The sequence below is a fragment of the Rattus norvegicus genome, chromosome 4 (genome assembly GCF_036323735.1).
Source record: "Rattus norvegicus strain BN/NHsdMcwi chromosome 4, GRCr8, whole genome shotgun sequence".
Classification (NCBI taxonomy): domain Eukaryota; kingdom Metazoa; phylum Chordata; class Mammalia; order Rodentia; family Muridae; genus Rattus; species Rattus norvegicus.
The window spans coordinates 63,219,693-63,233,267 of NC_086022.1; the positions used below are offsets into that span (position 1 = coordinate 63,219,693).

The following is a 13,575-nucleotide window of genomic DNA, read 5'->3' on the forward strand; positions in this document are numbered from 1 at the left end:
GTATCCATCAGAACTTGTTGTCAGCTCCTCTCCTTCATTGTAGTCAGGGTTTGAGACTTCGCACTGTAAGAACAAATAAATCATATAAATTATCGTTAGTATGACTCAAGAGCAAACAACATGTGCAGCAAGTTTTCTCTGAAGTGGATGTTGATGATTTCTGATTTAATTTAATTACAACAGCACATCCCTTTGAAGCTGTGATGGTGCCAAAATTCCATATATACTAGAAAGTTTTGTTTAGCATTCTGTTCTTCAACCCCAGCAAGCTAGCACTTCCTAGCAACTGATTTCTCCCAGAAAATGGATGGATAGGTGAATGAATGGATGGATGAGGGGTGGATGGATGGATGATGGGTAGGGGCATACACAGCAGGGCACATTATTGGATGGTGAATAGGTGGGTACATGGATGAATGGCTGGGTAGATGGATGACTTGATAGTATGCAAAGGAGCTGGGAATTAGTAGATTGTCAGCCTTTAACATTGTGACTAATTATCCGCCATGTCCCCCACCATCATCACCATGGACTGAGGAATTCCTGGGGTGATTTGTCTTTTTTTTTTTATCCCTAGTCACTCAATCTGTCCTAGAATACTTTTTCCTTAAGATACTTGAGTGAGTCTACTCCCACAATAAAGTTAAACTGGGTTTTTATGATAGAATTTCACCAGTATTAGCAGGAATGTATATTTTCTATCCTCTCCTACTTACTTTTTGTTTAAATGTCTGAGTGTAAGAACTGTTAGAATCAAGATGACATTTTACTTTTACTGTTGATAATACATACCATCGTTCATTGTTGGGTTTTGCAAATAATAAGAATATTCTCATTGTTAGCAAAAGGAATACAAGACCACTTGTTGATGCAGAAAATGAACATTCTGACAAAGGAATAATACACGATTTTCGACAGAATATTCTGACAATATTAGCATTCTACCATGAAGGTAATATATTGCCATTTTGGGCCCAGGTGTCATCTGATAATTTAAGAATTACTTTTTGATTTAAAATAGAACTTCTAAGCATTTTCTAAATTTGGGTAGATAGTGGTATAGTATAAAGGTGGGAGTTTGGTTCTATTTCTTTTGCTTCTGGTAGAGCTGCTCTTGTGTTTACTGTCTTCACCCAATTAAGGTGGAAAGAGAACTTGAAACTCAGAAAATTCATTCTCTCTATCACTAAACTAATGGCTTCTCAGTGAAGACGGGAAAGTATAGCGCTTCATTTCCATTTTTTTCATTAAGACTGAGAAAGCAGCAGTAGTATCTCCTTGCAATATACTCTTTTCCATACTCACAGGAGCTTATTATGAAGAAAAATGCCCTGAAGCTTCATCAGCCATGCTTTTGGAGTATTATCTATTTCAAGCTTGCATGGGATCCATAGGGGAAGAACCAAGAATCAAAACTGATAATTGGAACCATTAATATGATAGAGAACCTCTTTAATGCATAGGCAAATTGAGAGGCCAGGAAAAAGAAGTTTAGGAATCAAAAGGGTCACATTTCTCTTCTTAATAGTGTTACTTAGTGTGGCAGAAGACAGATTTGATCACATGTGATCAAACTGTAAAGTTTTTTAAAATGTGAAACATAGATATAGTGTGAACTTCCACCGTCAATCACAGGCATCAGGACTTTCTGTGGCCTTGTAGTACGGGGTCACCGCCAGGTAGATCTGTAAGGCTGGGAGTTCCGAGGTCTCCATGTTCACTTCCTTTTCTTCGTGACTCATTGGTCTGCTTTTATTGAGGACTGTTTACAAGGAGAATTCTTTGTTTTTAAAGAAATCACATCTTATCTACAAAACTTATGTCTATTTTCCTCCTGCTGCAGAGTGAGCCATTTCATTTCTGAAATTCACGATCCATGATTAAAAAGGGGGTGGGGATCAATCTGTCCCCACTTTCCAGTACAAGCGAGTTAGTATGCGCACAAGCAGAAGCTCGTCCTGCAGTTTGGTGGAAACTTAGCAGAACAGTAATGCTGGCTGTGACTGTTGCCAAAGGAGAAGCAATGTCCCTAGACTTGTACCAGTAGTTCCTTTTTGGTTCCTTTGCTAGCTGCTTTAATTCTGCCGGCATCTGTGAATCTGTGGCTTGCTAACTTTTCTTAATTGCTCGCAGTTAGGGGAAAACTTCAGACTCTCACATTGCCAAAGTCAGTTGAGTTTTAACACTATGACTTTAATTAAGACACAAGAATTTCTACATGCATGTACGTTCTGGGACATAGATGAGGAGGTTAAAACTGAAGAGACAAACTATGTTCATTGTTTCCTGATAAGATCTATCTAATTTGAGCCTAAAATATATCAAATTTAAATAAATTCTTTTAATATTGGAAATATTGGAAATCCATTGATAGTGAGAGTTTAAACATAGAGGTTGAGAGAGAATAAAACAGTTTCCATGTGTGTTCCGCTGCTTTGCTCAAGGGTCTATTCATGTGACTTTTGCATTTATCTGGACTTCAGGGAGATCCTGCAGTCTGTTTAAAGGGAGAAAGTTCAGTTTCTCCCTTGGGGAAAAATGTAAAGATTCTGCTAACTGGGGGCAGAGCAACAGATCCTTCCTGCAGGAAAGGAACAGGACAATGAGTTTGAAAACTGTTGAACCCACAGATCTTTGCTATGGTGCAACCAATACAGCAAGCAGAGGAGATAACTGTTCAATACTTCAGCTTGGATTCTGGCACTTTAAAGATCACCACTAATTTTTACTTAGATATTTAAATGTCTTCTGAAAATCAATGTAAATGTTTACTCCCGTTCAAAATGCATAGTTGTGCTTAGCACCTTCAGTCCAACTCCCCTGAAGAGTGGCCTTTGAGTTCTGTTCTTGGTGCATACATCAGCTCTTCAGTCTGGGCGGTTGTCATGTGGTTAGAGATAGGACCAGCGACAGGAAAGGAAAGTTGATGTGAGTCAGAAATGATCTACATTTCTTATTTCAAGGGATCCTGGTCATCTCTTGGTCAGTAGATAGCTCACAGATTTGCTTTTATTCATATGCTTCAGAAAATTATAATTTCTTTATAATGTTTATATTACTAATCATAAATTATTTACTTGCTTTCGAAGTCATATGTCACAGATTTGCTAGATGAAAACTGTAAGATGAATGAATATATTTGTTCTATGGTGTTGCTCACTGAAGTAGCTGTTTTCAAGTTCTTGGCAAAATTATGTTTTGTGGATGGTAGAAAAGAAGGAGGAGCTCCTACAAGTATCTCTGGAGTACATGATAGTGCTCTGAGCTTGGGGGTTTGCCATTGAACAGCACACACAGAACTTTCCATTTTCATACCATATACTCTATGGAGAAACACATATACTCACAATACCATTATCTGTCATTTTGCTAATACATCACAAAATACAGATATTTATAGACAGAGTCATTAATATAGATGAAACACACCAATGGACAAACAAAAGGGTCTCTAGAGGTGGAAATAAACAAAAGTCAAAGGCAATAAAAGAAGGTTGAAGAAGGTATTAGTGAGATATTCTAGGAAGAGGTAGCAAGTGCAGGGCACCCTAGGGAACTACATGCTGGCATTTTGAGAACCTGTGAGGCCCTGGTGAAAACAGACTGGTAAGTGAAGAGAGAAGGGAGGTGGGGGCAGAGCGGTAGTCAGAAGGGGACATGACAATGGCAGATAGAAGGCCATGACTAAGATTTTGACATTAAATAAAAATAGAAACATTTAGAGGGTTTATAGAAATAGAGGGATATGACCTGCCAGATTTTAAACCAGTGTTAGAGGACAGGATTTCCTGCAATGACAGAAATATTCTAAAATCAAAATATCCAGTAAGTCAGCCAGGACACCTATATGGGGCACTTGTGATTAATGAACCTGAAAAGTAAAGACTTCAACTTAATGCAGTTATGGCTGACACATTAGGCAATAGCTTTACATTTTCAGTGGCTGCTTTGTAAAGAACATGTGTAAGGAGACAGAGACAAGGCAGGAATAAATGATAATTCTTGTATTCATCCCCACTGAGGCTTGGAGAACACTATTTTGCAAAGGGTTGATTAAATTATTTTAGTTTTTTTTTCTGTCATGTAGCCTCTGCTAAATATCCTCATGTGCATGCTGGCAATATATAAATGAACTAGGGTGGTTGCTTTTCGGTAGAACATTACTTGTAGGTCTGTAGGCCATAGTTTGCAGATGGTGATGGATAGGATCCTTGCAAGTAGAGTTGACAGAACTTATTGGCAGATAGCAAGTAGTATAAAAGAAAAGGCAGGCTCACATAGCGTGAAGCCTGTGACCTGTACATTTGGTAAAGTGGAGTTAAAAAGAGAGAAAAGACTCAGTAGCAAATTTTGGAGGAAAAATAGTATTTAATTTGGCCTTGTTTTTGTTTAAGGTATCACTTGGACAGCTAAAAGAAATTTGAGATTGAAAAGAAACATCTGGGCTATAATACATATTTGATAATTAGCAAATATAATAGTATTCATGAATGATAATAAAGTTTCCTGGAGTGACAGTTTGAAAAGAAGCATTGTAAGTTCTGCTCTATGGCAGATCTCGGTGTGAAATAAGGGAAAGATGGTGAGAAGACTTACAGAAGGATGAACATCAAGCAGGAAGTGCTCTTCCAGGAAAGGGAAAGGACTCATTAGTACTTAGCAGATTCCATGTGGAGCCTGGTGGTTTGGCCACGTGTGTTTGGTCACTGTGTCACTGAGCATAAACTAGTCTCTTCTGACTTCTGTTAAGTTGTAATACATAGAATCTCAGCTTTCCATGCAAACCTCTGTAGTAGTCAAATTTGGGTAAGAAACTCTGGCCTGGGAGTCATGAGTCTTGGGTTCTAGACTCCACCCTGCTGACACTGATGGTTGTCTGTTGATGAACACCCTTCACTTCTCCCTCAGGCTTCAATTTCCTTAGGGGTAAGTCAGATCACAGGTTCCAACTGCATAATACTCATTTCTCTCATGCTTGGTGATGGCTACATTTGCCATTTCTTTGCTTCTGATTTCTTTGTGACTGGTACAACTCTACTGAGGTAATATGGGCATGGCAGAACCATTGCTAAAACAAAATCTCTTCTAAGTAACACCTACATGGCCTAAAAATTTAGAGATTTTGGAATAACATCTTGTTGTTTTTCCACTGGTGGAGGGGGAGTGTGTGTGAGTGTTTCAGAAACCTAAAATAAAAGTCACTTTTTTCTATCTGAAAAAAACAAAAGAAAGAAAAGAAATCTATATTCATATGTCTGTGGAGATTTTAATGAATAAAATCTTGCTTTCTAAACAAACAAACAAAAAAAGAATCTCAGCTTTTATTAGTTGTCCTGTGGTCAACTCCTTGACCAGGCATGCATATTTTAATATGACTATAGCCAACCACAGCACATACAGGGGCCCAACAGCCCTGCAACTGAATTTCTCTGTTCAGAAAGATTACTGCCTTTCTCCATCTTTTTGTGTGTTGAATACTGTATTTAAGCACAAATACATAGGTTGATGCTTGCAGCCAACCATTGGACTGTGCACAGAGACCCCAATGAAGGAGTTCGAGAAAGGACTGAAGGAGCTGAAGGGGTTTGCAACCCCATAGGCAAAATATTATCAACCAACCGAATACTCCAGAGCTCCCAGGGACTAAACCACCATTCAGAGAGTACACATGGATGGACTCATGGCTCCAGCCACATATGTAGCAGAGAATGGCCTTGCTGGGCATCAGTGGGAAGAGAGGCCCTTGGTCCTGTGTAGGCTTGATGCCTCATTATGCCAGGGGAATGCCAGGTTGGGGAGGTGGGAAGGAGTAGGTGGGTGGTAGGGGAGCACCCTCATAGAAGCGGGAGGAAGGGAATGGGATGGGGATTTCTAAATAGAATATCCAATAAAAGAAAAGGAAAAAAAAGTCTTCTCTCTTTCATTCTCTATTGAAATCTTGGTCATCTATTTTGAATCTTTTCAAATGTCTTGTCTTTTTTGGCACATTGTCCTTTTTCTGGGAGTTTCTTTTAAACCACACTTGCAATGTTAGTGTGGAGCCACTGCCATGATTGCCATTTTGCATTTTTTCTCAGTTGCAGATTTAATGCACACATTTTTTTTTAGACCCTTAAGATCACACACATAAATCAGTAGAATAGTGATGGTGAGCATTGTTTTGAAATACCTGTTTTTCCATATGTTATTAGTTGCTTGTGATTTTGCTAAGTAACTAAAAGTTTTGAAGGCCTCATTTCTTTACCTTCAATGGAAAATGACCAAGGTTCCATGAACATTAGATAAGAGAGTTGTAATAAGTTTATTCATTTATTGTGAATAATGTGGATCAGTTTAAAGCAATTTTTAATGTAAATAATTTAACAACCAAGTGTGTACAAAGAAGACTCATAAAGATTGCTTTTCTTATGTTTTTATGTCTATGATAATACTGCTTTTTTAACTTTGCATATACTTTTTTCCTAAATTATTTACAGTGAAACACTTAAGTATACAGTCCTATGCCTTAACTACAGTTGGACTTAGTCTTTTACACTCTGCATTTCCTGCTGAAATCCCTTTAAGTCATTGCCACTTGGTAACAGCATGGTATCTTCTGATTCTTCCTTTGTCCCCATGTGCTATATTATTTTGGATCAACAGAGAATCATAGAATGAGGTGCTGTAGCCAAAGTCAATATTTATAACTTTTCATTAGACTTTAAAACGTCATGTGAAATTTTTACAGCAGTGCATCAGGTGGGATAGTTACACAGGGTGCTGAGTCTCTCCTGTTAATGGCTTTGTGAAGCTTGGACCAGGAACGTTACATGGGGTGCTAAATTTCTGTTAATGGCTTTGTGAACCTCAGGCAGAAAGATGCACAGTTGTTCTTTCCTGAAAGTAACTGCTGGGAAGTTGCCTTGAGGAGAATATTTCTATGACAATATGTACTGGGAAGGTTTTTATTGAGTCTTTCCATTGATGTTATCACATGGTGTTTACTGAAGACTGCCTTTTATTTCAGAATTGTAGCTAGAGTTATGAGTTATAGACCTTCTCAGTCTTTTTTAAATACACTGAATCAGTCAAAGAATACCTTTCTTTGTTAGATTTAAACTAGAATTTTTTTGGACTTCACTTGTGAAATTACTGTATTTATTGTTACTTTATCTTGATATTTACTACAAACTTCCCTTATTTTATTGCTTTCTCACTATTTGTAATTTATATTAAGTCCTCCAGTGACATGATGTACAGTTCAGTGCTATAAACTAACTTGGAGTGCTTACCCCATTTTTTTATCAGTGAGCTGAAAAGAGTTCTTTTTTGCATATAGGTATTGTATTTGATCCACTGACATCTTCTAGTCATTTAATACACAGCTATCCCCTAGTCTCTCTTTGTCTTCATTTGACCCAACCTAACATGTAGACTAGAATTACACAAAACCCTCCCCTTGTGCATCTTTTAGCACAAGTGCCACTGGAACGTTCATTTACTGCCCAATAGTTTGTCTCCTCTGGTCTCTCTTACCTCACCCCTCCAGTTTCAGTGCATCTGGAGGTAATTTAAACCATAGCCACCAAAACAGCATGTAAGGGACAAGAAAATGGCTTTGTAAGTCTCTTTTGTTCTCAGATAATTGTTGGTATTGATGATTTTTCTACTTTTATCCATTCTCCTTAGAATTAGTTCTAAGAAAAACAAAAATGTACAGATATTAAAAATGAATAAAAAGAACTTAATGAACTAAAAACTTGGGGAAGGCTATAAGAAGAAATGTGAGACTGGGTGGCGGGTGCCTGTTGACTTTGTTACTGTCTTTCGAGTATATATATATATATATATATATATATATATATATATATATATATATATTATATTTTCAAGTATATATATATATATTTTTTAATTATACCATTTTACTACATTGTTAATTTTGGGAAGACAGTAACCATGTTGGTGTAGTATGTAATGATTAAAGGAAAACTCATATTTGTCACTAATCACTGGGCCTGGTCTCATCATGCTGGCCTAATATTCAAATCTTGCAAGTCAGTATTTGTACAAAGTAGAAAAGAGAAATACATGGAAGGTAACCGCCAGGTAAATGCATCTCTAGCCAGGAGCAGACTGAACTGTGGGTTCCAGGGGCAGTGCAGAGTGTTCTGTGTGTCATCCATGGCTGGAGGGTGTCATGGAATCAGATTCCTTCTTAGGTCCTGGAAAAGATAGCAAGACCTTCTGAAACTTTTTTTTTCTTTTTGATATATGATTTTTAGTTAGATACAGATTTTTCATGGAATTCTATTTTAATGAAACTTTTTATAATCTCCATACCCATGTTTTTGATGCCAGTATAAAAGAAAGAATAGCAGCCATAGTCAATGTTATGTGCTTTTTTCTAAACTGTGCCCATGTGTGGAGAGAGCTTCCTGGCTCACCATAGCACACTGAGAAAGCTTCCTTTGCTAAGTCTAAATTTGTAAGTCTCTTGGTCCAAGGAAGAAGATTAATTAAATCTTAATTCGGAAGCCTCCCAAATCAGTATATAAAGTAATGACCTTTATAAATGAAATGTTGCACTATGGAGAAGGAAGTCCTGGCTGCTGGGATTGCTGTCTTCCTGGTGGAGGCGAAGGGAGTAAAAGCTGTAGGCTTTGGAGCAAATAGTATGGACCTAATCTTCCTTTACTCTGATTTTTTTGCGCAGTTCTAGCCATCACAACCCAAGGTTTCTTTTAAAAACAAACAAAACAAAGAAGCAACAATAATAGTAACAGCAAGCAAGTACAGACAGCCTCTAACTCTGGCAGCCTCTAGGAGACTCCGCCTCCTCTGTAGTCGCATAGCTCAGAGGGGTAACAGTCAATATGATAGCATCAGAATCTCATCGGGTAAAGTGAAATTATATTTTCTACTTGCACATGGCATTTTCTGGAAAGTCATAGAGGCATCTTGGATCCTCAAGTAAGGAGTATTGGATGAAGTGTCTGTGATTGTCTCTTTGTGACATGTCTTGTTTTGCTGCTTTTCCTTTCCAATTGATGATGGACTGGTAGCCTGGCATTAGTGATGAATCAGTGTGTTCGCTGAGCAAGAGTGTACAAAGATAGTGTTTTCATCTGATCAGAGTCCTGGTGAACAGCCAGCCACTTCTGATTGAGCACATCCCAAATGTTTTTGTTTCTTATTTGGATATGTTTAAAGAGACATTCGTCTTCTTTCTCCTTCCTCTGCTGCTTGCTCACGTTTTAGCATATAGCAAAGAAGACACTAGCGCTGTTCTCATAGACCCATGATGTTGCGGTGTGTTTTGGAAGTAGTGGCTACAAATGCCACTGTTGAGCACTGAGCTCCGTACGGATAGATGTTTCCTGGAGTGAGCTCCTCCTCAGTGTTGTGTGGATTAGCTCACAGACACTAGTGCGAGCTTCACTCAGTTTATGAAGTGTTATGGGAAACATTCAGATACTCTACAGCCGTCTACTAGACTTGATTTGACTCCATATGATCACTTAAAAGGCCTTACACTCCTTATGAACTGGATCTAGTTGTGCTAATGGGACAAAAGGATTGAGGGTTTTCAGATTAAGTATGAGTCATATTTAAATTGAAAAGCAGCACATTTAACATAGTTCCTCCAGTTCATTAAGTATCTTCATATAGTAATTTATCATTTGTACAACAATGGTATTCAGAGTTAGTGTTGTACAATGTTAATAAGAAGTTGTTAGTGTTTAAAACATTTAATGATTTTTATTATTGTGATAAAACTGAACAATACCAAACAGTAATTTCACTATCTAACTGAGCTTACAATTCAGTGACAGGAAGTAGAGTCACATCATTTACATTCAAAACACTCTAGCCACTGAACAGTAATTCTCTATATCCCAGTTGACAGCTTCTATGTCTTTTATGGAGGACACAAATTGAAAGATGCCCAGTACTCTCGGCTCTTTTTATATAATTAATTTCACACTCCCTGTACATTACTGGCCATGATGAAAACCTATCACACTGACTTCTTCAGCTGTAAAACTTGCAACATAACAGAGAACAAGAATAAAAAGAGACAATGGTAATGAATCTCGTCATACGCAAAGCTTCCTGATTCAGATAGTTGTCATGGAATCTAGCAGAAGCCGTGGTTTGATACCTTGCTCAAACACCCTCCTAGTTACATAGTTAAGTTTCTGTAAGCCTTTGCTGTGTTGGCTTTAGAATGGGTATAGCAAAAGTATGTTTTGTTTTGCTTTTTACCTTAAATATTCTAGGAAACTCAGGAATTGTGTTCTTAACTATAACAATGTATTCTGTAGATAAAAATTAATAGATATATTATTTATGTCATCTATCCAACTGTGTCCCTCTTAATGACATTCCTTGCTATGATATTTAAATATAAATATGCCTAGGATCAAAAAGTGACCAAATTAACAACTTTTAACAGGGCCATTTTACCAAATCCATAATTGACATTCTGTCACTGCTCAGACTTTATTTCATTTCTGCACAGCTCAATATATAGATTTTTATACAAACCATTTACCAAGCACCAGACAATAGTGCCTTTGGCAGATCAAACTTGGACAGGTAAGTTGTTTGTTGTCCACAGGAGAGCCTTATTGTATCACCAGGATAGCTTCCGTTAACAGCCTAGGATGAAAATTGGTGACACTCAAAAACTCAAGCTATTGATGAGAACATCCCAAGTCCTAAAAAGTCTTTAAAAGTAAGCCTTTTAATCCCATGCAGTCTTTATTACATTAAGCAGGAGATGGTGATGGCTCATAAATTGGTTTTCTATTTTATTTAAACAGGATCTGGCAGAATATAAATGGAATCATTGAAGTTCACTTATCTCATGATAATTCTTCACTTCTTTTCAATATGCGTATGAAGTTGAAATTGTAGATGGTCTCTGATTATTTCTGTTAGACTATTTACTAGAAAATTACTTTTAGAGGGTTTTCCCCAGTTTTTCTTCATTTTGTATGTCGTGAAAAACCCAGGGATTCCTTGACATTTTCATTTTCCTGTAATGGTTTCATACAAGTCTTTGAGATTTTAGAGGATTAACAAGCCATGGTTCATACTTCATTGTCTGTATTTTTTAATGGTTCTAGTTTGGTACTGGATAACTATTTCAAAACCATTCCTACCTCAATCTTTCTAGTGTTCTTCAGTCAGTGTTGATGCTATAAAACTTCGCTTTGATCAGTCCATTTCCTTTTCTGTTGAACAGTTGGCATCTGACTTTACGCCGTTTTTATAAACCTCCACCGGATGACTTCTAAGCTTACTCCGGTTTTTCCCTGTGCTTTCCTCCTGATCTTTTCTCATGAAGAAATATGCTCAGTCACGTTAGGCTCATTAACCTACTTTAGTTAGATGAGCGCTTGGGTGACTGGATTTGGTTGGTTGGTTGGTTGGTTGGTTGGTTGGTTGGTTGGTTGGTTTGTAGGATATTTTTTGGCTTACCTATGTAGGGAGTCAGGCTCTGTAGTGGCAGTGAGTACATGGGAGCAAACTGCAGGCATGGTGGCTGGAGAGGGAAGCTAAGAACTCACATGTTGAGCCACAAAATGAAGCAGTGAAGGAGCCTGGGTGGGCCCTTACATTTTGAGATACTACACTCCTTTCCTACCCCTCTGGTCCTGTCATTCTTATTTTTTTAAGTTATTATTTTTTATTGGATATTTTTTATTTACATTTCAAATGTTATTCCCTTTCCCAGCTGCCTTTCCATAAGCCCCCTATCCCCTCCCCCACCTTCTTCTATGAGGGTGTTCCCCCTACCATACCCCCTCTCCTTCCCGCCTCCCCGCCCTGACATTCCCCTACACTAGGGGTCCAGCTTTGGCAGGACCAAGGGCTTCTCTTCTCACTGATGCCCAACAAGGCCATCCTCTGCTACATAGGCAGCTGGAACCATGGGTCAGTCCATGTGTATTCTGTGGGTAGTGGTTTAGTCCCTGGGAGCTCTGATTGGTTGGTATTGTTGTTTTTATGGGGTTGCAAGCCCCTTCATCTCTTTCAGTCCTTTCTCTGATTCCTTCAACAAGGATCCTATTCTTAGTTCAATGCTTTGCTGATAGCATTCGCCTCTGTATTTCTCATGCTCTGGCTGTGCCTCTCAGGAGACAGCTATATCCGGCTCTTGTCAGCATGCACGTCTTGGCTTCATCAATATTGTCTAATTTGATATATATATATATATATATGTGTGTGTGTGTGTGTGTGTGTGTGTGTGTGTGTGTGTGTATATATATATATATATATATATATATATGCTGTATACAGGTGTGGGGCAGGCTCTGAATAGCTGTTCCTTCAGTCTCTGCTCCAAACTTTATCTCCATATCCCCTCCTATGAGTTTTTTTGTTCCCCCGTTCAAGAAGGAGTAAAATATCCACATTTTGGTCGTCCTTCTTCTTAAGCTTCATGTGTCTGTGGATTGTATCTTGGGCAATTCGAGCTTTTGGGCTAATATCTACTTATCAGTGAGTGCAAAACCTGTGTGGTTTTCTGTGACTGGGTTACCTCACTCAGGGTGATATTTTCTAGTTCCATCCATTTGCCTATGAATTTCATGAAGTCATTGTTTTTGGTAACTGAGCAGCACTCCATTGTGTAGATGTACCACATTCTTTGTATCCATTCCTCTGTTGTGAGACATCTGGGTTCTTTCCAGCTTCTCTTTATTATAAATAAGGCCGCAATAAACATAGTGGAGCATGGGTCTTTGTTGTATGTTGGAGCATCTTTTGGGTATATGTCCAGGAGAGGTATAGCTGGGTCCTCAGGTAGTACTATATCCAATTTTCTGAGGAACCTCCAGACTGATTTCCAGCACCATTTGTTGAAAATGCTATCTTTTTTCTAATGAATGATTTTAGCTTCTTTGTCAAAGATCAAGTGACCATAGGTGTGTGGGTTCATTTCTGGGTTTTCAATTCTATTCCATTGACCTACCTGCCTGCCTGTGTGCCAATACCATACAGTTTTTATCACTATTGCTCTGTAATATTGCTTGAGGTCAGGGATGGAGATTCCCCCGGGAGTTCTTTATTTTTGAGAGTAGTTTTCTGCTATCCTGACATAAAATACCTCAGTATGACTCTAAACAAAGAAGTAAAAGATCTGTATGACAAGAACTTCAAGTCTCTGAAAAAAAGAAACCGAAGATCTCAGAGGATGGAAACCTCTCATGCTCTTGGATTGGCAGGATTAACAGTCCTGTCGTTATTAGATAAGTGTCTCCACTGTGTCACATTCACACCCCTTACTGTATTCAGCCATCCTGTTGTTTCCCTAGAGTCTAGCTGTGGGACCTAGGCTACTGAGCCTGATTTGCCATTCTGTCTATGTAATATTCTCCTTTGTATTCCTTACAGAGGAAGGTAATATCACCCCATTTGTCCCTAGGTCCAGCAGCCTTTTGTTTTGTTTCTACCATTTTATTAATCTGTTTTTTGAGGGGAGATCTGTCTCTCCCTCTTTCCTTTTGTGCGTTTTTCTAAGAATTAAGTCATCTTCTGTGTGAGGCGAAGCTCCCATTTGCACTTTTGGTTTTATGTTCCCCC

The 13,575-nt window shown here is 38.3% G+C and overlaps 1 protein-coding gene across 2 annotated transcripts in view; it reads left to right on the forward strand.

Moving 5' to 3' along the window:
• The window catches only part of Exoc4 (exocyst complex component 4), a 776,646-nt gene that overhangs the window by 444,797 nt on the left and 318,274 nt on the right, over positions 1 to 13,575 (forward strand). The window contains exon 11 of one of the 2 annotated variants that reach the window (XM_039106944.2): positions 1 to 5,239. This exon is cut by the window's left edge and continues 26,627 nt beyond it. The gene's annotated coding sequence lies outside the window, so the exon portion shown is untranslated. 2 annotated transcript variants of the gene reach the window in all.